This window comes from Lepisosteus oculatus, chromosome 2 (genome assembly GCF_040954835.1).
Source record: "Lepisosteus oculatus isolate fLepOcu1 chromosome 2, fLepOcu1.hap2, whole genome shotgun sequence".
Lineage (NCBI taxonomy): Eukaryota > Metazoa > Chordata > Actinopteri > Semionotiformes > Lepisosteidae > Lepisosteus > Lepisosteus oculatus.
In genome coordinates this window covers 48,765,300-48,787,937 of record NC_090697.1, presented here as the reverse complement: position 1 = coordinate 48,787,937, position 22,638 = coordinate 48,765,300, and the positions used below count along the sequence as shown (strand labels likewise).

The window sequence follows — 22,638 nt, the reverse complement described above, 5'->3', positions numbered from 1 at the left end:
TCACTCTTCTGGACAGAAAAAAGAGCAGTAATGTTTCAGAATTAGAATCGTTTGTTAAATTATCTATTGTATTCACAGTTAGCTAACCATTACAGAAATCATTTTTGATAAGAGTTTGAAGCTTGGTACAGTATAGTTTAACAATTTAGCATTTCTTTAAATTGTATACTTTAATTATTGCAGGGCCCTGTGCTTATATTGTCTTCTGAAGTTCAATTATTCAGATTTTCCTCTAAATAAGGCTTTTGCTTTCAACAATAAAAAGCCATCTAACGCTTTTAAATATTGGCTGCAGGCCTGCAGCTTTCATGTAATTAGAAAGTACTGTAGGTAATGTACTGTATGTTCCTGATGTTTTGCTGGAAGCACTGACGTAAAGTGAATGCACCTTTCAGTAATATATTAACATGCAGCAGGTTTTAATGATGTCTATGTTAACTGGGTGGCATAAGAAACAAAGACAGCTTTAAAGTCTTTGTAATATCCAAAATAGAATGACCTACACAGATTATCTCCTGTATTTCCTGCAAAGATTCTGCTGTTTTGCAAGTGTTGAAAATGACTTTAGTCATCCACACAAAAACAGTCTCAATGTTTGTTTCTGTCTTTTTAGGTGCAGTCTCAGGTTAATAGCAGTCTTCCTTTTATAAGGACAGCTCACAATGTGTTTGCAGGTTACAGACATTGTGAGGGACTGATAGGGCTGGAGCAGACAGTGGTATTGCTAATCCACTAAAAAGCTGAGCAAGGGCAGACTTGCATTCTGCCTAATCATTGCCAGTGTCTCTCTCACCTGGGTAATGAGATATGAGCTGTGTTTGCTCGGCTCTTCATGTTGCTATATTTGGAAAATACTAAAACAAAAAAATAGTTTTTTGCTTTCATTTAGATAGTCCTTAGGAATAGATGCATTTTGCTCAATTGCAATTCTCTTACAAAACCTTTTCGTTCTGTATATTTGTACCAACTGACTATACAAATGCATATACAGTAAGATGCAAGATGTACAAATGCATATACAGTATATATAAAAAAGATCTGAGTGCAATTTTTGTTGACGGAAACAAGACTTCCCTGAATGATTGGATTTTTTATTTTGTTGTTCCAAAACTGGATGAAATCCACTGTTCTGTGGTGGTGCAGTGGTTAGTATTTCTCCCTCACAGTGCCCCACCCTGGGTAAAATTCCTGCAGGTGCAACCTGCGTGGACATTTTCTGTCTCCTCATGTTTGAATGCGGTTCCTTTAGGGTGCTCCTGTTTCCTCCCACAGTCCAAAGACATGCTGGTAAGTGAATTGGCTTGTAGGAAAACTGGTCCTGGTATGAGGGTGTGTGTGTGTATGTGTGTGTGTGTGTGTGTGTTGTGTCTGTGTTTAGTCTGTGATGCCGTGGTGTCCTGTCCAGGGTGTATCTCGCCTTGTGCCCATTGCTTGCCAGGTTAGGTTCTATTGTCCCCTTCAACCTTGAATTGAATAAAACATTAAGAAAATGGAGGATGAATGAAAATGGCCAAATATGAATATCAGAAAAAGTATTTTAGCAATGTGTTGTGTGTTCTCTTAACTACTAAAGATTAGCAAAAAGTAGAAAATGTACCACAAATGCCCATGCCTTCTTACAAGTCCACATATTATTTTGCTGCTGTCCTGTCAAAGAAGGATGAATTTATGTGCCTTGCCAGAGTAACACTATTTGTAACAAATGTTTTCTTTTGCAGTCTGGGCCTTACCCGCTACTGCAGCAAAAAACTTTGGTTGGCAGTACAGTACAGGGTGTCACTGCAGATTGATAGTTTAGAGAGAGGCGCCGCCTGCTACTTGAGCTGAATACTTGATGCCAATGCTTTCCGCTGCTGTGCAGTGCCTGCTGAGGCACATGCCAGATTTGATTCAGAAGCGGAAGCCAAATTTGTTATTCAGAAGCATCAAAAATTTAAACATCCACTGGCTCAATAACGGGTCTCTGCTTTGAATGCATTCATGCAGCTTTTTTTATTCCCAATGACACTTCCTTTCAGTTCAGCGTGTGAAATGACAAAATAGCACTTATTGTAGTGAACCTTAGTGTGTCGGAAACATGACTCATTTTGGATGTTTGGGGTAGCAAGATTGCTTCCATGCTCTGGAAAAATTTGATTAGGAAAAAAAAAGTTAAATCAACTGATAATTTGTTTTTGTGTTACTGATTTGTTAAATTGACATTTTAAATATTTTTGTGCCATGAAAATTACAGACAGGAACCTCATTGAAAGAGTTCCTTTGACTGTTTATGCATGGTTTTTAATATTGCAGTATGTAGTTTTGTGTAGCCATGTTGTAGTGGTGTGCTTTGATAAGCTAGGCTTCAGTCCTTGCATGGTTACTAAGGAAGCCAAAAGCATTGCCTGCTGTGAGAGCTGTTTCTGCACATCTAAGGTTTAAAAGCTTCTCTTATTATTGACATTCTGTTTCTAAGAGACTGGCTTTAGCCTTTAGCCAATTGTTACTTAGAGTTAACCAATACAGCTGAATGCTGGTGGTTGGGCAATGTCTTTATTTATTTTGTTGATTATTAAATGTGGGTATAGATTATGTTATACACTGGCTATATTGCTGAATGTGTATTAAGCTATGTTTATTATCAGTACAACATGGTGTTTCAAATATTGCCAAGAACATTTACAAATGTAGGAAAGTAGTGTAGTTTTGGCAGTATCTTTGTTTAATAAACTCTGATCTTTTCCCTTTCTTCTAGAATATCACTAGGCCAAACAAGGTGGTTCAATGGTCTTGTAGTATTTGTTCTTAGTTTTCTTAAGTAATTACATACCCTTTAAGTTTCAGTGTTCAGATATCTTAAAATGACATAAGTCTGATTGAGATGTGGTTGTTGAGTAAAGCAAAAGAGTATTTTAAGAAAGAAGAGAGGGGCATTACAGCTTTTTGAGGTTGCAAAACCTTAAGTAACTCTTTACTGATCTTGGAAATGTTCCAAGTTCCCTTTTTTGCTGGAGACATGCTTCTGGTGCAATAAAAGTTATTAGTGATTTAGCTTCTGTGCGACAATGTGACCCAAACCAATGACACCTCTTCCTTTTCTCTTGAATTCCACTTCAAAAGAGCAGGTAGGCTATATTGCCTTTTACTGCCTTCTTTTGGTTCACGTTTGGTGGACTTCCTCAGAAAAAAACAAAACAATTTCATTAAGAAACATGAAGTGCAGTTCTCTGCTCATTGATCTTTTAAATTTCTGTGCCATTGTGCAGTCATAAAATATATGGTTTCTCAATAAAAATCGCATTAATATACTTTCTTCAGACAAACCAATAATTGGATTCTCTGTAGTAAAAAAGCAAAGGGGTGTTATAAATATATTAGTGCCCGTCCTTAGACGTTAGAAGTCTGCTCATCAAAATATAATCTATTTAACGTTAGTATCCATTTTTAAAAAGGAATCACGCTGATGAAATAACATTTGGTCTTTGCTTGTGAGATGTAAAGATGAGATTTCACTCTTTTAATAATCACATCAGCTCAACAAATATATAATATGTTGTACATCAGCTCAATAAATATATAATATATATGAAGTAGTGAGACCAAAAGAAAAAAAAGTAGACTGTGTAAAAAGTGCATAGTGTAGGTGTGTATTGAGGCCCTGCAGTTAGCTGTTGAGGATGTGTACTGCAGTGGGATAGAAGCTGTTCTTGGGTCTAGTGGTCCTTGCTGTAAGAGTGCAGTACCGCCTGCCAGAGGGTGGGGGGGAGAACAGTTTGTGGCTGGGGTGGCTGGAAACCTGAATGATGGATTGGGCTTTACTGCGACAGCGGATGGTGTGGATCACAACCTGTAATCCTCTGTGCCATTGCCACAACCTTTTGTAGTGCATCTCTGTCGTGCGTGGTAGTATTGCTGTGCCACACAGTGATGCCACTAGTGAGAACACTTGCTAACTCATTTATAACTTCAATAAACAATCAGATAACACTTTGGATGTAGCTTCTGAGACAGTATTTATCATTTTCTTTTATAATATTCCTCTTATATTCAGCTCCATCACTAATATTAACTTCTATACTCTAGTATCTGATCACAGCAAGCTTGAATCAGACATGGATTGTTGTTTATCTGTTCTAAAGTCTAAATTGTTTACCATGCTGTAAATTTGTTTTCTTGTTTCTCTTAGTGTAACCTCATTTCCATGGCAACTGGTGTATCTAAATATAGACCAAGGAAAGGAGACACCTTGAGCTTGAGTCGAAAGCTCACCCTCTGTTTCCTGGTGACTGAGGTTGTCGTGCTGTACTGGCCATGTTTACTCCAGCCAGAAAGCTTTGCTGCTTTAAATGATTTTAAATGGTTGTTAATATTTTAGTGGTAAACACAGCCTCAAAAATTAATTTACAATTAATTTAAATTAATTAAATACAATAAGATGTGGAATTGTATATGTAATGTAGTAATTGTAAATTGTGTATGTAAATGTGCGATTGTATATGTAAATGTTAATCATTCATTTCTGGATTTCCACTGATTTAAAAAATCCCCATCCGAATGTCATTGTAGTCTAAAGTATGTTACCATAGTTACCCATTTAAAAACAGAAACTTCCCCTTGTGGTGGTACAACAAGAACACAGTTCCTGTTTGCTGCATATTAAAAGCAAATGGGCTTATAGTGTTTTAAGGCTTTCTTTAAGGCTTTTGAGTCCTTTTCAGAAAGAAGAGTAGTCTCTGTTTTTCTTGGTTGAGCAGTAGCTCCTGTGTAAAGTATCTTGGGATTTCTTCAAGACATTCATGAGCATTCAACCAGTTCCTACTTTCAATCTAAACCCTGCATTTATTTGAAAGATGCTTTGTTCCAGTTTATTATTGATATTTCTAAATGTTTGTCTTGTAGAAAGAAGAAAATACACAATGAGGAGTGAAATCCTTTGAGATAAGTTTGCATCTGTGACTTGTTATTGTGGAAGACCAGGAGATGATGAAGTAATATGCTTGTTTAGTGGGGTGTGGTGGTGGAACATGATGGAACATAGGATTATTAAAAGAACTTTTGGTTGGTTTGGATATTTTTTGAAAACCCATCAATTTGACTGGAGTTGTATCTAATTTGTCAGTACCTGCTACTGCTTTTAGTTCTTAGTGCTTGGCAGTTTTTTTTTCTGTGATGTGTTACCATACAAAGTTAAAATTATTCCATGCTGGAAAAGAAGAAAGAAAACAGGTTTCGGCTGTGGAACCATCTCCGGGTGTCATACTACCAACTACCAACGCAACTACCCAGCTGAACTACTTCAAAGTTAAAATTGACATGTTTGTCTTTGAACTGTCTAATTGTCACATTTGAACTGTGGCATCTGGATACCATTGTTGTACTAAAAAGAATAGGAAAGAAGCTCTCTTTGTTTGTAAACAATGTAGTTGTATATCCCTAAGTGGGGCATTGCCAAGGAACTTTTGCATTCAGGTTTCCCCAACTAATTCTTTACCTTTGGCTAGAACTACAGAATGTTGAACTGTTATTGTAAACATCTGGCCTTCTTAAGTATACCAGAATTACAGTACATTGCAATATTGGTTTTTCTAAAGTAATATGTTGCACTATACATTGTTCTGAATATACTGTAACGCTTACGGCCGACAGGCACTGTGTAAGAGCCGGCGTACCAGAGCAGGTGACGTCACCGCCCTTCCCTGTGATAGCAGGACCACAGCTACTGGGCTGTAGAGAGATCTCTCTTTAGCTCACGGGGCTAGGTCGCTGCAGAGAGACGCGGAAGTCCCAGGTTCGAGCCTCAGTCGGGATGGGGCCGACCAGATGCGGCAAGGGCGCCCGCCTGAGCTCCCGTTGCGTTACAATACTTAAATAGAGATGTATATTTAAACATATATCTTCATAAGCTCTGAAAATCCTATCAGTTATATTTTTCCAAGCATAAAGCTGGTGGACAGAACACCAGTCCATTGCAGGGCAGATACACAGACACACACATTCATACCTGAGGCCAATGTTCCCAGAAGGTAAGTAATCCTGCAGTATGTTTTTGCACTGTGGGAGGAAACTCCCAGGAACACAGGGAAAACATATAAACTCCACACAGATAGCAACCCATGAGCAGAATTGATACCAGAGCCTCAGTGAGGCAGCAATACTAACCACTGCACCACTGTGCCACTACTTGGTACTTCAGACTACAGTAGGTTACATGTATGCCATTTGTTTTTGGAAATCTATAAACAACTTGTAAAAGAAATAAAAATCATCAAATAATGGCATAAAAAGTCCACCATTCAACAAAGTCCAGAAATTAAAATAGATCTGAATAAAGGTAAGTGGTAGTTAAAAAGGTTTAAGTTTTACCATTATTATTTACCATTACCCTTACCTTTCCTCAAAGGATTCAACCCAAACAGTAGCAAAACAGATTGCATACTTGAAATGTAACAATCGAAAAGGTTGTAACTTTGGTTCAGGAGATCATTTGGTTCAGCTGGTTGCTAGTAGTAATTACTGCTGCTACCCATAGTAGCATACCCATACTACTAGGTTAACATTATGTAGTCTTGCATGTTTATTTACATACGTAGTTGAGCAAACTAGTACTATAAGTAAGTAATAATGCCAAAATACACAGAAGTACTCAGGTTTCCTGTGATGTCGGGCTTCCTTTTTTCATAATTTGACATAGTGTACAGTGGCATATTACAAAAGGCTACTAGTGTGTAGCCAGTTGTGATGTCTTACTTCCTCTATTCCTTCCTCCATTTTAGAACGAGCAAAATGCTGCAAAGCACAGCTCCACCCCGTTTCTGCCTAGAAAGTTGAAATGTTATAATATCGTTGTCTTTATATTAGTAATGACAGCAGTGTGATCGTTGTATTCCTTGAACTCATCAGGTCTCAGAAGCTCCAAGAAAACCAGGTTACCGCTAAGGGCGATGTGGGTAGAACAATAGGTGGCATTCTTCCTTCCTGATCAGGTTTCCAACCCAATGTCCTAGTAGGCTGATTGGAGACACTGGCCAGGGATGAGATGTTAAACAGAGGTCCTGAGGTACATGGTCACTTGGACACTTTCGTAAGAATCCTGCTGTTCCAGCTAAATTCCATCTTGGGCTCCCACCTTCCAATCTAATTTCCCCATTACTTCAGTTGGTAAAGAATTTCTCAGCCTTATTCTTCTGTGTAGTGGGGCTGTGGTAGATATTGGTATGCTTTATGTAAAGCTCTTTTGGATAAAAAAACAAACAAATGCAATTAAATATTAAAATCATTATGTATTTAGATGTTTAATTATGTAATAATCTCATATTTAATGTAACTATACTGTATATTCATGAAAGGCTGAAAGAAGGTAGTAAAAGCAACACAAATGTTTACATGTGGTTGCTATTGCCTTGGCAACAAAATTAGGAAATGAGAAATATTAGAATCTTCTGAAGAACAGTTTTTCTGATATCATCAGCTGTAGTAGGCAGTACAGGGTTGCACATGTTTTTAGGGTGAGTGTACTTATTCCCAATGTTTTATGTCTAATAATGAATCTGCAGCCATTTTGCAAAATGAACAAATGTTTGGAAAAGCAAAGGAAGTTTTAATTACCCTATTAACCTGGCTTTACATCTACTGTACTTTAAATCTTAACCCTGAATATAATCTTAATCCTAAACTTTGGTTGTCTTGTCCTTAACCTTGGTTGTAACCTTAAGCAAAGTTCTTGCCAACCTAAATTTTAGACATTTACTCTAAATTTCCACCTACAATAATGTTTTTACTCTGCTTCCTGATGAATTGCTGTGGGTTACTTTTTAGCCTTTGAATGACAAAAAATTTGATTATAAAAGAAATGAGTGAAGATTAATGGAGCTGGCAAAGGTGTCTTAAATTCCAGATCTGATTCAATTGTTCCCTATACCACATAATTACTGTCTCATGTACAGTAATTGCTATATAGCCTATTATGAGAAATTGTTTGAAAAGGGATTGAAGAATGCAGAAGGTCCAGTTTAAGTAGCCTATAATCCTACAAACTACACTAGCTATTAGTTTCTTGCAACTTCACCTGACATTGTTCTCTCTTAGCGAAATATGTCACATAATCTTTTGTAGTTTTTAGTAATTTGGCCTCACATTATTATTACATGACATTTGGATCCAGTTTGGGATCCAACTGTAGATCTCACAATGGCCCACTTCTGAGTGAAAGACTGAGCGGGCTCCTTCCTCTTCACAACTTGCCCAGGTTCTTCTCTTGCACGTAGAATGGTTCCCACAATGCACACCACAGAATATGAATTTCAACATACTCTTAGGCGCACAGGCATTTTTCTCTTCATTAACCAAACACTGTCTTGTCCACACCATTTATGAGGTCTTCCAAATGCCTCTCAGGCCACTGCTGCTGTCAGGACAGAAAGCTCTTATGTCTCGATCTGTGGTGTTTAGACTGTTATTCTGTTCTGTGATGAGAAGCTGTGCTACCTTGCCATCCAGCCCATCAGTGCTCTACTTGCTAATATCACCTGTCAGCCCTGGCCTAGAATGCCACTACTGTTTCTCATTAACCAAACTCTGGTTTGGTTACCAAACTTACATTCTTGTTTTTGATGTCTTGCACATTAAAAACAAGACTTGTTGCACTGTGTCCATGCAGCCTGCCTGTCCAGAACCTGTGACACACTTCAGTACAACATTTGCTACATCTTCTAGACACCTCAAACTTTTCTGAATCCAATAAGCCTGTTAGCCAGCTCAATTCAGCTCTAGAAAGGCCCCTTGTCTGCAGAGACCTCACTTTATGTCCTTCCCAGCGGGAGCATAGATGTAGACAGAAGCTCTCTCAGCCAGCTTCTCTGTTATAATCCTCCGAATTACACTCACTCGGCCCAGCTGTGTCTAATTCTGCAGCTCTTATGCACTGCTCCTCCTTCTTTGCTCAAGACCACTCCAATAGTCCTGGTTTGAGCTGAGATGGTGGCTTTTTAAGGGAGCCCATCTCTAATTCCATCACCCCCGCATTACAGAATAAGGTAAATAAATAGCACTACTGTAAATCACAATAGTCCTGTATCATGGTGATTTTACATCCCACTGCATTTATAGGTCCTTTAATGAGCCATGGCTTGCGCTATCTAATTTAATGACTATTCTCTGTGGAAGAGTGCCATGACAGAACACTCTTTTGTTTCTTAAGCTGATGATATTAGAGCCATGTGAGTGGAACCAGTGGCGAGAATTCTGGGAATCGTGGAAGAGAATAAGAAAGCTTAAAAATGAGAGAAGGCCAGTCGATTGATTTTGCCTGTTAGGTAGTTAACAATTAATTGATTCAAGGCTCTCACCCAGACATTTCTTGAAAGAATCCTGAGTTTAAGCTTCAGCGATATGGCCAAGTAGCTTGCTCCGTACTCTCCACAAATGACCTCTGGCTTCAGTTTAACTGAGCATTCTGAAGAAGTCCACTAGGTTGAGAATTTTGAGTACAAGAAGCAGATCCCTTTGTCACCTTTTTGGTTCAAGACTAAAAGGTTCAGTTCTTCAGCATAGGATATTCCTTTAAGCCTGGGAATGTATCTGACTAATTCCAGAGCTGCAGTATCTGGTTTTATAATGTGATGACCAAAACTGATGCACAATAGTCTAAATGAGGTCTTACTAGTGCATTAGACAATTTTAATAAATCATGATAAAAACAATCAAAGCTTTTATTTTTGCCCTTCTAGAACTTATTTTCTTTATTATTGAGGTGCACCGCCCCATGTAGTAACACCATCCCTATATACAAGCATTTCAAATTCTAGCATGCAGTGGTACTCCATTTGCTTTTAATTTTTGTGTCTAACATTCTTTGAAGACTTTTGTTAGGTTTTGAGAGCCAGGGAAGATGTAAGATCCTCTGACCATTTGAAACACAGCAACATGTGTCCTCATATCATCATTTAGACAGCTTGGTATTGCACGTTTTTTCTCATTAAATTTTCCCTGAGGAAGTCAGTTTGCAATTAGATGTCTGCAGTACTAGTAATTAATCTTAACAAAACTCCAGGGTTTCTTAAGGCCTCCTTTCCTTTCTCCCTTTTCTTGTTCTTTCATTCTTTGTATTTCTAACCTCTCCATAAAAAGTATAAAAGCAATTATGAATGCCATACTCTATGTTCATGGGCATGTAGGAACATTGTTACATGCATTTGTATATTTGTAAATTCTTCTTCAAACAATTGGCCCAAATGTATTTTTGTTTTAAAGCAATAAAAAGCATAAAAAAATATTTAATTATAATCTTGCTCACAGCTTGATTGCCTTCACATGCCCAGACATGTTAGGGGGGGATTAGTGAGCTTGGTCGGGCAGATTAAAACCCAGCTTGGCCAATGACAACAGCATTTGTAGCCTTAAGAAGAAACCAAACAAAAAATCAGCTCAGTCAGAGATCAGACTTCAGTTATTTCAATGCTCTCGACTAAAGGCAACTTCTGCATTTCATGCTTCTCATGTATCCAGTACGTGTACATTACTAGCACATCTGCGCACCACTCATTTGCCTTACTGTTTGTGTGAACAAGAAACCACCAACCCCAGTATTCTGTTATAAAACTCATAAAACAATGATCAAGCGAAATAAAACTAGAAGAGCCTTACCACCAGGTGTCTGGCATTTGCAGTTAATTATGTGTGTCACTCCTGACCATGTCAGGCATGTGTTGGTATGTGTCCAGATCATTAAGTTCTTAAGATAAGTGACATTTTTGATAATCAATCACACAATTACTGCTAAACCAGAAGTTGAAATGCAACACTTACATTGTGTGGTAGTTTGACACATGAAATGTTTCATGACCTGCAGGTTTTTGTACATCTTGTGCAGACTGTATATAACAAATACATGCAGTTTAAAGAATATTTGAATTCCACAGGCACTTTCATACAGATGTACTCAATATAATGTCATACTACTTCAAATTCCTGCACCTGTACAGGCTTTTATATAAAAACCTTGAGCTCATAAAACAAAAAAATGCTTAGATTTGTGAGCCCCCCGAGTCTTTTTCCTCTCTCCTGAGGGATTAATGCAGATGAACAGTTTTTTTTCAGAGATTGTTGTCTTTCCCTCTGCACATGCCATGTTTAACTGCTCTTTCCTACAAGCAAAGAAAGAAGCAAGCATTGGAATGTGGGAGAAATGACCTCTGAATGGATTGTCTCTATTGCATCTGGATTAGGTTTTCTAAGCCTGAAACAGCTGGAAATCGCCTGCATAGTTGGCTTCTTGAAACAAAACCACCCAACTTGTAGTAACTTTGAATATAATAGCTACAGAAGTAGTCACAGGTATAATTAGGGCTCAGATAGCAATTCTGCTGTAGCTTAGACCTTGGCAAGCTGAGAATGTATTTTGCACATGCAGAGTGTTGTATAAACTGTCCAGAACTGTCATCTAAAAGACATCTGAGGCCCTACCCATGTTGTAATAGTGTCTCACAGCCTTTTAAGCACCTGAGACTAGAGCCTGGTATGCCAAAAATGATGAAGGAGTTTGGTCACTCTAACACTGTTATAAATGTGATAAGGTCCAAACACCTTTTTCTAGATAGCTTACTTGAGACACAAAAAATAAGAGCAAACGTGGGCAATAATTATATTATAGGAAGGATCAGCTGTGATGTTTTATTCCAGTGAATTCTGCTTCCTAATGTAAGAGAGAAAACAAAGAAAGAACATCACTAAAAGTCCGCGTCACCTCACAAAGAACAAAGTGTGCCATCTAGACTTCGGAGAACCTTGCTTATCTTGATCTGTGTATTTTTATGTCATTAAAATAAGACAGGAAGGTACATTTGTCTGGTGATTGCACTGTGAAAAAATAAACCAAACAAGCAGCTTTGGAGCACAGTTTGTTAAGTGTAATGTCTTCTGTTTAATTAAAACACTTTAAGTTGTTATTTGTTGATTATTTCATTTATTCATGATAGAAAAAAAACAAATGTGATATTTAGTAATTTTGCCTTGATGTTTAATACATTTTCTCCTTTGGAATAGTGAGTAATAATTCAGAATAATTATTTTCATTTCATTGAGTTTGAGTTAGTTATTTTGTGGAAATATCATTGCAAGGCTAGAGTGTAGGTACCTGGCCCATATTTGCACACTATGGTGACTGTAAGAGATACTTGTTTATGTCTGGTTGTCATGGCCGGTGTTGCATTACAAAGCTGCTCTCAGTTTCTTATTTCCTGATTGAGTCTTGTAGTCTTGGTTTCAATATGATTTTGTCACCTAGTGGCTTCCTCCGTGATCCAGCAGCATGGCTCTTCAGTGATCAAGGGTGTGAAGCCCGCTGGAGGCTGCAGTACACAGGGGTTCTTCTCTCAGGAAGTGGCAACAAACCACCAGACTCATCGCACACCAGTGTTTAGTCAGTTAGCTTTTAAATCTGATGGCGGTCTTTATTTTGTTGACTGCCACTAATGTCAAGATAAAATAAAAATATCATTGGCACACAGAGGTTAATGAGTACGTAAACTGAGGGGAATCATACATTATGTGACCTGTTAAAAGTGTAAATACATAAAAAGTCACTTTTGCACTAAATTGTTATCTGCCCCATCAGGAGATGGAATTAACATGTTCCGCTGTACGTTCAAATTCTTCAGACTTTTAAGAAAATTAGAGCAGAATTGCTGTGGCAAATCTAGTTGTAGAAACACGATGATGTACAACAGAAAGAATCCACCATGATGTGGAAATTCAAGAGGTTTTGTGCAGTTTTATTTCTATCTCTATTACACGCTTTTCTAGGACTATGAAATAGAATTATGTATGCAAACTGAAATCCCACAGATACTGTATGAGCTTTATTAGATCTTCAGCAGTCAATGAAGAACAGGAGAACGGTGCTGTCAGACTCAAGCCTTAGTTTTGCAGTCATCCAGTCATTTCTTTGATTTAATTACTGAGCTATTGGAAACTTTTCTTCTCTCTTTGTTTAGACCCGTGCGTGTTAATTGTGCAGTTTTTGTTTGCTACAATGCTTGCTCTTTCCTTTGTAATAAAACTTCGGCCTGCTGAGTGACTCATAGTGGCTGTAACTTTAAAAGTAACGCTTATCTGGCTCTGTGAATGAGTGGATAATCTTATCCCTGGCTTTAAGCCGATACTTCACAGTTTTCCTTTTGATGCTTAACAAACACTAGTACCACAGCTGCCTGCCTAAGTGGAACTACTAAGGGGTTTTAGATTACTTTTACTTAAAAAAGCCCTTTCCAAATACATATGTCAATTGAGTAAGATAAGTGCTGCTTGGGTAGACTAAATTCACATAAATGATTCTACACTAAAATGACAACATACAGATACGCGTAAGATACAAAAAATACATTGAACCTAATCAAAAGATTTAACTGTAATTTTTAATATGGATGGCATTCTTCTGTGTCCATAGAAGATTAATAATCAGAGTTTTTTTTTTCTACAAAAGGGTTTTCTGTGTAGTTACGTCATTGTGCACTATGTTTAAGCTAAATTGGATTTAACAACCTAGTGGTATGCTGTTGCCTGACAAAATGTTGCTTAGAAAATGTTTTTAAATGTTCTGGTCAGACAAATGCAAAGTTCTGTGTACATGTTTAGTTTTGCAGTGCTTTTTAAGGCAAGCTTGTGGTATGTGAATTATGTGTTCTTAAATGATTGAAATATCTGCTAGTGTCTTTTAAACCCTCATGCTGACAGAAGAATATATTCTTCCTATATCTGTGTGGAGTTTTACTGTGTGTTCTGATTTTCTCCCAAAGACATGCGGTTTATGTCTGAATGGCTACTCACCGCCCCCAAAGTTTTTCTCCACAAAGAAGGTGACTGGACTCCCCACGTCTGGTTATATAGTATAGTCTTGCTATTAGTACATAGTGTAACAGAGAGGCATTTTTGTCAAACAGAGGAGAAACTTTAAAAAATACTGTTGACTGTAGTTTACATAGAAAAGATCAAAGCTTACAGACAAAAATGTTTGTTAAATGAAGGTTGCATTTCATGTTCCATCTAGCGAACACTGCGTGTTACAGGACGTTTATTGATGTCTTTAGAAATATGAACATTTCAATGAGTCATTTACTTTCTCTGAAAAATAAATGTGGGTTTCAGGAAGCAATTTTTATAGCCCTCTACAATATTAATATGCCTGCACCCACATTAGTCTAGAAATCTTAATTTAACATGTACTATATGGATTCCTTAGCCTTAGGCAAACTTCGCACCTCATTTATCAGCAATGGCGAAATTAAGTTAAGATGGAGGTAGATTTTTGATGGATCCTGGTGGTACCATCAGTTTAAATTCACTGAACTATGTCATTGAGCTGAAATAATTAACAGCAGATTATTAAAAGAGTATTAAAAGCAAATATTAAAATATAGTTTATGTGTGGTCAATAGGTTAGAGCTTCATTCTAGTGACAGCTCCCACTATTGTTTTTTACTTGTTTAGGTAGAAAAAAAATGTTGTTTGTTTCTTTTTCATTTCTATCTGGAATTGAATGAAATACATAGCATTTCAGAATATCCATTGTGTATATGAATATCCACACAGTCTTTTTTATGATTATGATTTATTGGCACAAATTCAATTCCAGATGCTGAGTAATATTCTGTTCCTTATAATGACTTCTTGCATTTATACGATGTTTTTCATTTCACGGGATCCAAAAGCACTTTACATATACGAGGGGATACACTTCATCCACCGATGAAATGCAGCCTCCACTTGGTGACACATAGCAGCCATTATTTGTCAACAGCCCCAGTCCACAGTGGCTTAGGTGGAGAAGTGAGATCACAAATTGAATTAAGAAGGAACTTTAGGGGGGTCTCATTGTGCAATCCCACAGTTTGTTGGGGGTTTTGGGGTAACACCTCTACTCTTAAGAACAGAGCTTTGGGATCCTTAGTAACAGATAATAAAGACCTCAGTTTAATGTTCATCCAAGGTTCAACACTTAACACAACAGCGACCTTGGTTACCATACAAGATAATTGTTTAGGACGCTCTGGTCTGGAAGGGGGAGCACCACCTACTAGTCAACAAGCATAGCTTACAGCAGCAGCCAGGTTTTCCTTCGATAGCTCCCACGCAGGCACTGACAGGCCTTTGCTTAGCTTCTGAAGTGCATCCATATGCCGGAATGAATGAAGCTCTTGAAAAGCATAACGACAATGTGCATGTTAACACCATGCTTCACCTCTTTGTAACAGACATGTTTTGTGTTCATACCACATCCATTATCATGTCTGAAATAAGGTAGGCGAAATACTTCACGCTTTTTCCCAATTTAAAAGTAAAAACTCAGGCATGACCTTCCAAACCAATTGCACACGAGAATCATACTACAGTACCTCTGCAGTGCTGAGGAATGTTTTGCACTCCTGTTGTCTGGCTGAAGTAAGCTGGCAGAAGTCTACTAGGTGAGGCTGTCCTCTGCTGATTGTCTTTCACCAGGTCAGTCAAGGGCAAAATGTATTTGCCAGTGAATAAAAGAATGCGACTGAGTTACATTTTCATAAAGATAAAAAGATCAAAAAGCAAGCCAGTGCAGCTCAGAAATAGGTTAATTTCTACAATTCAATGGCCATTTAAAAATGAGCGGCAAGAACACTTCTCCAATCTGAAAACAAGGTTCTTAATTGTACAATGTGGATGAATTTTTAAAGAGTTGTTCAATGACAGCTTTTCAATATGGTCATCCTTGATTCCATTTCTACAGAGAAAATGATTAATTAGTTATTTATTTCTAAAGAAGCCAGTAGGCAGATGTTGTTGTAAAAGGGTGCAATATCACACAAGAAGAAATGGAAAATATGGCTGTTTGCGAACAGATCTATGATAGTGGTTCACAAGCTGTGGTAGAATGCTGTGGAATCAGATTTAAGGCTAAAACTGTCATCTCTAAAGTTATTTTAAATTGAATAAGCTACACAATATATACAGTAGTAAATTCATTTACACACATGCACAGCTATGCCTTGCAAGTATATGTGCTGATATCATGACTACATAATTCACATAATCTAAGGCGTGTACATTACAAATGTTAACTGAATGGAGATATTTTTCTCTGGATGTGGACATCCAGTATAATAACAAAGTCCAAATAACCCAGAGTACCATCTGGTGGGCCTGAAAATTGAAAATGGGTCCACACACTTGAAGAGGATAGCAACCACTGGTCTATGACAATAAGTAAAGCAATAAGTAAATAAATTAAAATTAAGAAGTAAATCTCGATTCAAGTGGCTGGTCACATGAATTGCTAGGGAAGCATGCAGTTCCGGGGAGGCAGTGATATTGGTGGGAAATCCATAATGACCGTGACAGCTTTGCTTCTTTTTTCATTGACCACTAAGGCCAGAAATATATGAGGGCTCACGTTCTGTCGCTGGTCTGTTTTCAGCTGAGTGCCTTTGTCAGTGTGCTTGTCATATGCTCTGGGAATCGATCATGAAAGAGACCATTCAAAACACAAATTCAAATAATTAAGCTGTCTTGCAGAGGAGAAAAAAATAATAAAAACAATAAACATTAAAGTGCTATAAGGGCTAGTGGCACAAACCTGGCAAAACAGCCCAGCAATTGCAAACTAGAAAGTTGTTCAAGTACCGTAAGTAGAAGATGGAGGACTCTGAAGATAAAAAACACACCACCATGTTGTGCAATATGGAGTGTGTTTTGAAGTTTTGATCTAAACTTCATCAGGAAATGCTAAAGTTAGATACAATGAATAATGATATTCATTGTGGCACAGACTATTTCCACTTACAAAAGACCTAAGCAGAACTGGTGTTAATTTACAGTGGTGTTAGCACCCCTGTACAGGACTGTTTCTTCTCTCTGAGAAGCAGGTGATACTTACTAGGCTTTTGTGTGTTAAAAGCAACTGGGTGCTGTTTTTTTGTCAAGGCATTTGACAGATGCGGAGAAGCCTACTTCTACAGATGATCAGAATAACAAAGAGGCAAACGTCTGGTTAGCTTAACATCTCAAACAAGAGCTTCATTTTGTATTTTTTTGGTTACCAGTTCTAAATGTTTGCTAATTTAAAATGGATTCTTTATGTTTTGTTATGTGTTCCACTTGTATTTAGTTAAATAATTATGCTACGCTGCTACTTAATAACAATATAAAAAAACACTCTTTCCAAAGTCATTTAATTGCTTAAGGAAAAGCAAGTATTACCTGAAGGAGCTTTTTCACAGTGTCAGCAGCACATGCTGGAGCTTTCAGAGATGGCTGACAAATCTCAGGCTTTAGTCATCTCACATTGTTATTACTGTCATCCTCCTCTTTCTACTGTTCTCAAGGATAACAATGTGAATGGAACTCACTGCGTGTATTAGACAATTTTACCCTCAGGGATTCCCCTCATGTTCTGTTGATTTAAAAAAAAGTTTTTCAATTTTTTAGAATTTTGAAGTGCCCCAGTAATGTTGCTCCTGATCATATACTGTAGTTGAAGCTGTTATTTTACCATGAAAAGAGAAGGCAACTGTTAAGATACTGTATGCATCTGTCTTAGATGCAGTGACTATACTACACTACAGTCTCAAATGTTATAAAGAATTCACAGATGATCATGATTCTTAATATCTTGGATATTACTTCAGAAGTAAAACTGATGTAGAAGCTGGATCCATAATTCAATGGAAGTGATGTGATCTTTTCCTTGTCACTTCCATTTCATGAATTAATTAAAGATATTTAATCAGTTAAGATGTATGGGACATACAGTACTGTAGATGTAAAAATGTGTAGAACCAGGAGTTGGTGACATCAGGTGTCACACAGTTATGAAAGTCGGTCACTCTACCAACTTTTTTCAGATGTTCTGCAATATTTATAATAGTTGTAATTACACATCAGAAACACAAAATACAGGGTTAAGTATTGTCATGTGCTTCTTCTGGTGCTGCCAAACCTTTTAGTTTTGTTTTTTAAATAGAGAATGTTTGTATTTCCAATTTTAAAAAAAAAGTGTAGTATAGGCATAATTTAACAGACTTTAAGACATTGTCGATGCACCTGCCTGGCTGTTTCAAAGGTTATTGGTGTGGCCATGGATTCAGGAGGCAGTGAAAATGGAGGCATATTCAGGTGGATGTGATACGTGAGGTCCTGACATGATTTTGTTCTGTGTTCCTTTCTTTACTCTCAAAGTACTACAATCCCTGGTGTCACCAGCCCATGTACCAGGGGACAATTGAGAGTGGAGAGGCAGCGCATGTAGAGTGAAAAGTGTGTGTCTGTTGGACTCTTCACCGCCATACTTGACTTCTTTTGACTGAGACAACTTACTACAATACATTTAATGGACACTTTACTTCCTCTTTAGGCAATTTTTTCAAATTGCGGATCTTCGTTCATTTACTGTATGCTAGGGAAGTAGCTGTGATCACACTTTTTTTTAAAAAAGTCTGGTATGTGCCACAGCTCATTTTGTAATCTGAGGACTCTGTACCACAGCAAACTACAGCTATCTATAGTTATAACATCGATAGCACAAGCAATCTATAGTTTGTGCAGTGCTAGCATTTTTATATTTGAAATAGTCATATACATTAACAGAGTAAATATACAACAACAGCTGTATAAATTGAATACAGAATATGTTTCCTTATATTTATGAAAATAAAATGTACAGGTATATTCATATTATCTTGGAAATTCTCTTTAAAAATCAGCACATTTTTAAATTTATTTTTGGAAGAAAGGGTTTTAGGAGTCTTTTTTCTAATATCAAAATACAGGGAAGTGCACATGTGGCGCTGGATCAAAAGCTTAGTGAGCCTGACCTAATTTTTTTGTTGATGGGAGAAGATGCTGAATGCTTCCTTATGAACTTATATAGTCTGTGTTTACGTCAGCAGTATCTTCAAAATAAAACAAAAAATGCTTTTCAAATAATTGCAATTATATAAGTCATTAATAGAAGAAAGTGGGTGAATAATTTGCAAAATTTTAAAGGTGGAATTCCAGTTTCTGCAGTACTTCACAAGATGCACAGTGTGTATATTTATGTGGGTTCAGGCTGTGTTGTCCGAGACAGTCTGGAGAAATTCAGATTTAGGAAAATTAGCAATATTTCCTGAAAGTGCTTCAGTTCCCAATTTGCTGCTAAATGTCTTTCAGTACAGAGGGATAACTAAACCTTATGCAGAATGTAACTTATATTTGTTTATTTTTATATTTTTACTGATTATTGTCTCATAAAACTAAAGATCTCAGAATTAATGTTTAACACATGCCAAATGCAGTATACGGGGACAGTAACAACAGAACTTGTGCCTCAATAAGTCCAAATTGCTGTTTTTGCTTTGCAGTATATGGGGACAGTAAGAACAGAACTTGTGCCTCCATAAGTCCAAACTGCTGTTTTTGCTTTGCAGTCAAGCTCTTTGTAATTGTGATCATGAGATTAATATGAATGGAAAGTACCATATAATATATGGTAAGTGTTATTTTGAGCGTAGTTCCAAGTATACATTTAGTCAGATTAGAAGAAAAACATACTTTGGGTTCAACCCAGTGCTGAAATAAAAATGCACATAGCATTGAGAATGAACATAAAATTAACACTGTTTCAGAAACTTATATACGGTGAACAGCTGCAGATCTACTGACCACTGCAGAAGAGAAGAAATGATTAACCAAGGAGAGAAAAAATCCCTGGAGCATAACTGCATAACTGGTTATTTGTATTAGCAAAATTTGTAATTACAATTTTTAATTTCTAGATAAGTGCATATGAATCCATCCATTCATCCATTTTTTCTAACCACTTTATTCAGGTCACCTCGGCAAGCAATGGGCTCATAGTGAGGTATACCTAGATGGGATGCCAGTCCATCACAGGACAGATAGACACAGACACAGACACACACACAGTCACCCCAGTGTCACTTTTCCCAGAAACCCATGTGACAATGGGGAACATAGAAAAACTCCATGCAGGGAACACTCCATGTCTAGAATTAGGTAAGATAAGATCACTTTATTGACCGTATACAATTTCTTGTATAAGGAAATTGTCTTTTCGCACACCCCAACTTACTCTCCATGAGACACACAGACAGGGAGAGAAGCTTGGGGTCAGAGCACAGGGTCAGCCATTTATATGGCGCCCCTGGAGCAGTTGGGGTTAAGGGCCTTGTTCAGGGGCCCAGCGGAGTAGGATTCCTCTGCCGGCCACAGGATACAAACCGGCAACCTTCCAGCCACAGGCGCAGATCCTTAGCCACAGAGCCAACGCCCCGCCCCCGGTTCTGTGAGGCAGCAATGCTGTGTGTATGAATCCCTTTCACTAAAACACTGTAAATTATAACTGAAATAAATTACCTATGGAGGTAATAATCAAAATGATTCATTTTCATACATTTAGTTATTTTTGTATTTGAACTGGTTCTACCATGGAGATCTGGTGGTATAACTTACTCAGTTATTGACTTATGCGGTGGACGTGCATGAAGAGAAAAGGAGAAGACAGGCAACAGGGGAGGAAGAGGACAGGAGAAGAGGGCTGAGATGGCCTGAATTTTCTGCTGAGCTGATTATAAAAGAATAATATACATATGCTACTGCTTGATCTAAGATTTTACTAGGCAAAACAAGTACTGACGTCTAGCTGGTGCTTTGTCTTGATAGGAAATGGTTACTTATGGCCACTCAACTGCTGAATTTGATGTAGGGATGAGAGGGAGGAATCGCCGCAAAATACTGCTTGTAGGCAGTGTAGTTGCTATAGCAATCATTAAAAAATGGTTTCTTGCAGGTTTTGTTGTAGGCCTTTTCTTCTTCTTCATTAATTAAGTTTGTGAAGGGGGGAGCCTTAATGAGGGTATAATAGGGATTTGGTATGTTGAAGTGGACGCATATGTCGTCTGGAAAAAGAAACGGTAAATGAACGTCTTTATTTATTTACAAGGTTTGTTATTGATACATGATAAATATAATTGGTAAATGTAGAAAATGTCTTGAAAGAAAAGTACATTGTAAACTTCGTAATAAATAAATTGCATCATGGAATTATGGAATCATGAAACTCTTTTTCATCTCGCCTATAATGAAATTAAAATTTACAGTATTTTTTAAATGAGTTAATGGACATGGATGATTGTAAACACCCTCTGCAGTGTTTGTAATTGTTTGCCGTGCCTATTAGTTTTATATGCCTAACCCATTTTTGTTAATTTATATTCTGCACCAAGAAACTTGACACAAAGGAATGCATAAAATCACATTATGTTGTTTTGTAGTAGGTATCTGTTTGATCATATTGATGAAAAGTGGACTACAACCTCTACAATATTCTTTTTTAATATTGTAGGTCTAATATTGTAGATCTGTTCATCGATTGTTAAAGTCAGTGTTATGTGAATCAGTCTTTTCTTTTTCTGTCCATTTGAATAAATTAACCACTAGATGTCACTGGTTTATCTGTGTCTCATTTTGAGCCAACTGTATGAGCTGCAGTATTAAATCTGCTGTGTAAGAATGTTCTCTGTCACAGATATTCACAGATATGTTGTAATGCTTTAAAATACAACCATCATATTTATAATCTGTATTATATATAAAACTGATGGCTTCTTCTAAGGTCATGAAAATTATGCCTAGCCAGTTACTGCCCCCGCTAGATTATTTGCAGATGTTCTTTGTTGAAATGCTAGTTTTGTGCTGTCTGTGGCTGTAGGCTAATTTGCAGACTGGAACTGTTGGGATTAACTCTCAGTGACTACAACATCTTTAAAGGATTTTGCCCCCAAACTACAGTCCTCCAGTTGCCAAAGGTATAATGTAATCAGTCTCTGAGTCAATTAGTTTTTTCATTGTGTCCCGCAGCTAAGCATATTAGAGAGTGGAGATAGAATTAAAAAAGCTAGTATTATAGATTTAAATAGAATTTTCTTCTTTTATTCCATTCCTTTGTCTTGGTTTTCTGTGAGTGACCAGGGGTTGTCAGTTCTTTCTATATGCAGGAGTGTTTATCATAGATTGAGTTGCTTTTATCAGTAAATAACGTCTTTCAGTTTTATTTTCTTTAAATAAAAAATATACCAGATTGTCATCATTACAAATTGGAATTTAAATGAGGTTCTGTGAAATTTACCAGATGGTCTAGATGTAAAATGTAAAACCCATGTTTACAGTATTTTGCACACATACTGTAACGTGAGATAGTTTCTTCTATATTTTCAGAAACCCAGCAAAAAATTGAATATTTGCATGGCTTCAGCATATTTCCAGCTGGTAATCAGAAAAGAAGTTGCAGTATATTTTAAAGGAGTTTAATTAGTTAAAAGGTCATTACAGGAAAAATAGTAAGGCCGGTTTAGAGACTTTAGTTCTGTTTTCAGCACCAAAGACAGCACCCAAGCACCTGAACCTAGACTGGAATTTCCTCTTTTGAAACCTTAAAATAGCAGCTCTGCATCTTCCATCAATCCATCTTCCAACTGCTTCTTCCAATTCAAAGGGAGCCAGAGCCTATCCTGGCAAGCAACAAGCCCAAAGCAGTGTAAACCCTGGACAGGACACCAGCCCATCACAGGGCACATACACTCACACTTAGTATGTCTTGGACTGTGGGAGGAAACCAGAGCACCTGGAGGAAATCCA

The 22,638-nt window shown here is 37.4% G+C and overlaps 1 protein-coding gene across 1 annotated transcript in view; it reads left to right on the top strand.

The window, feature by feature from the left end:
* The window catches only part of LOC102698598 (nesprin-1), a 223,230-nt gene that overhangs the window by 3,116 nt on the left and 197,476 nt on the right, over positions 1-22,638 (top strand). The gene's annotated exons all lie outside the window — the stretch shown is intronic.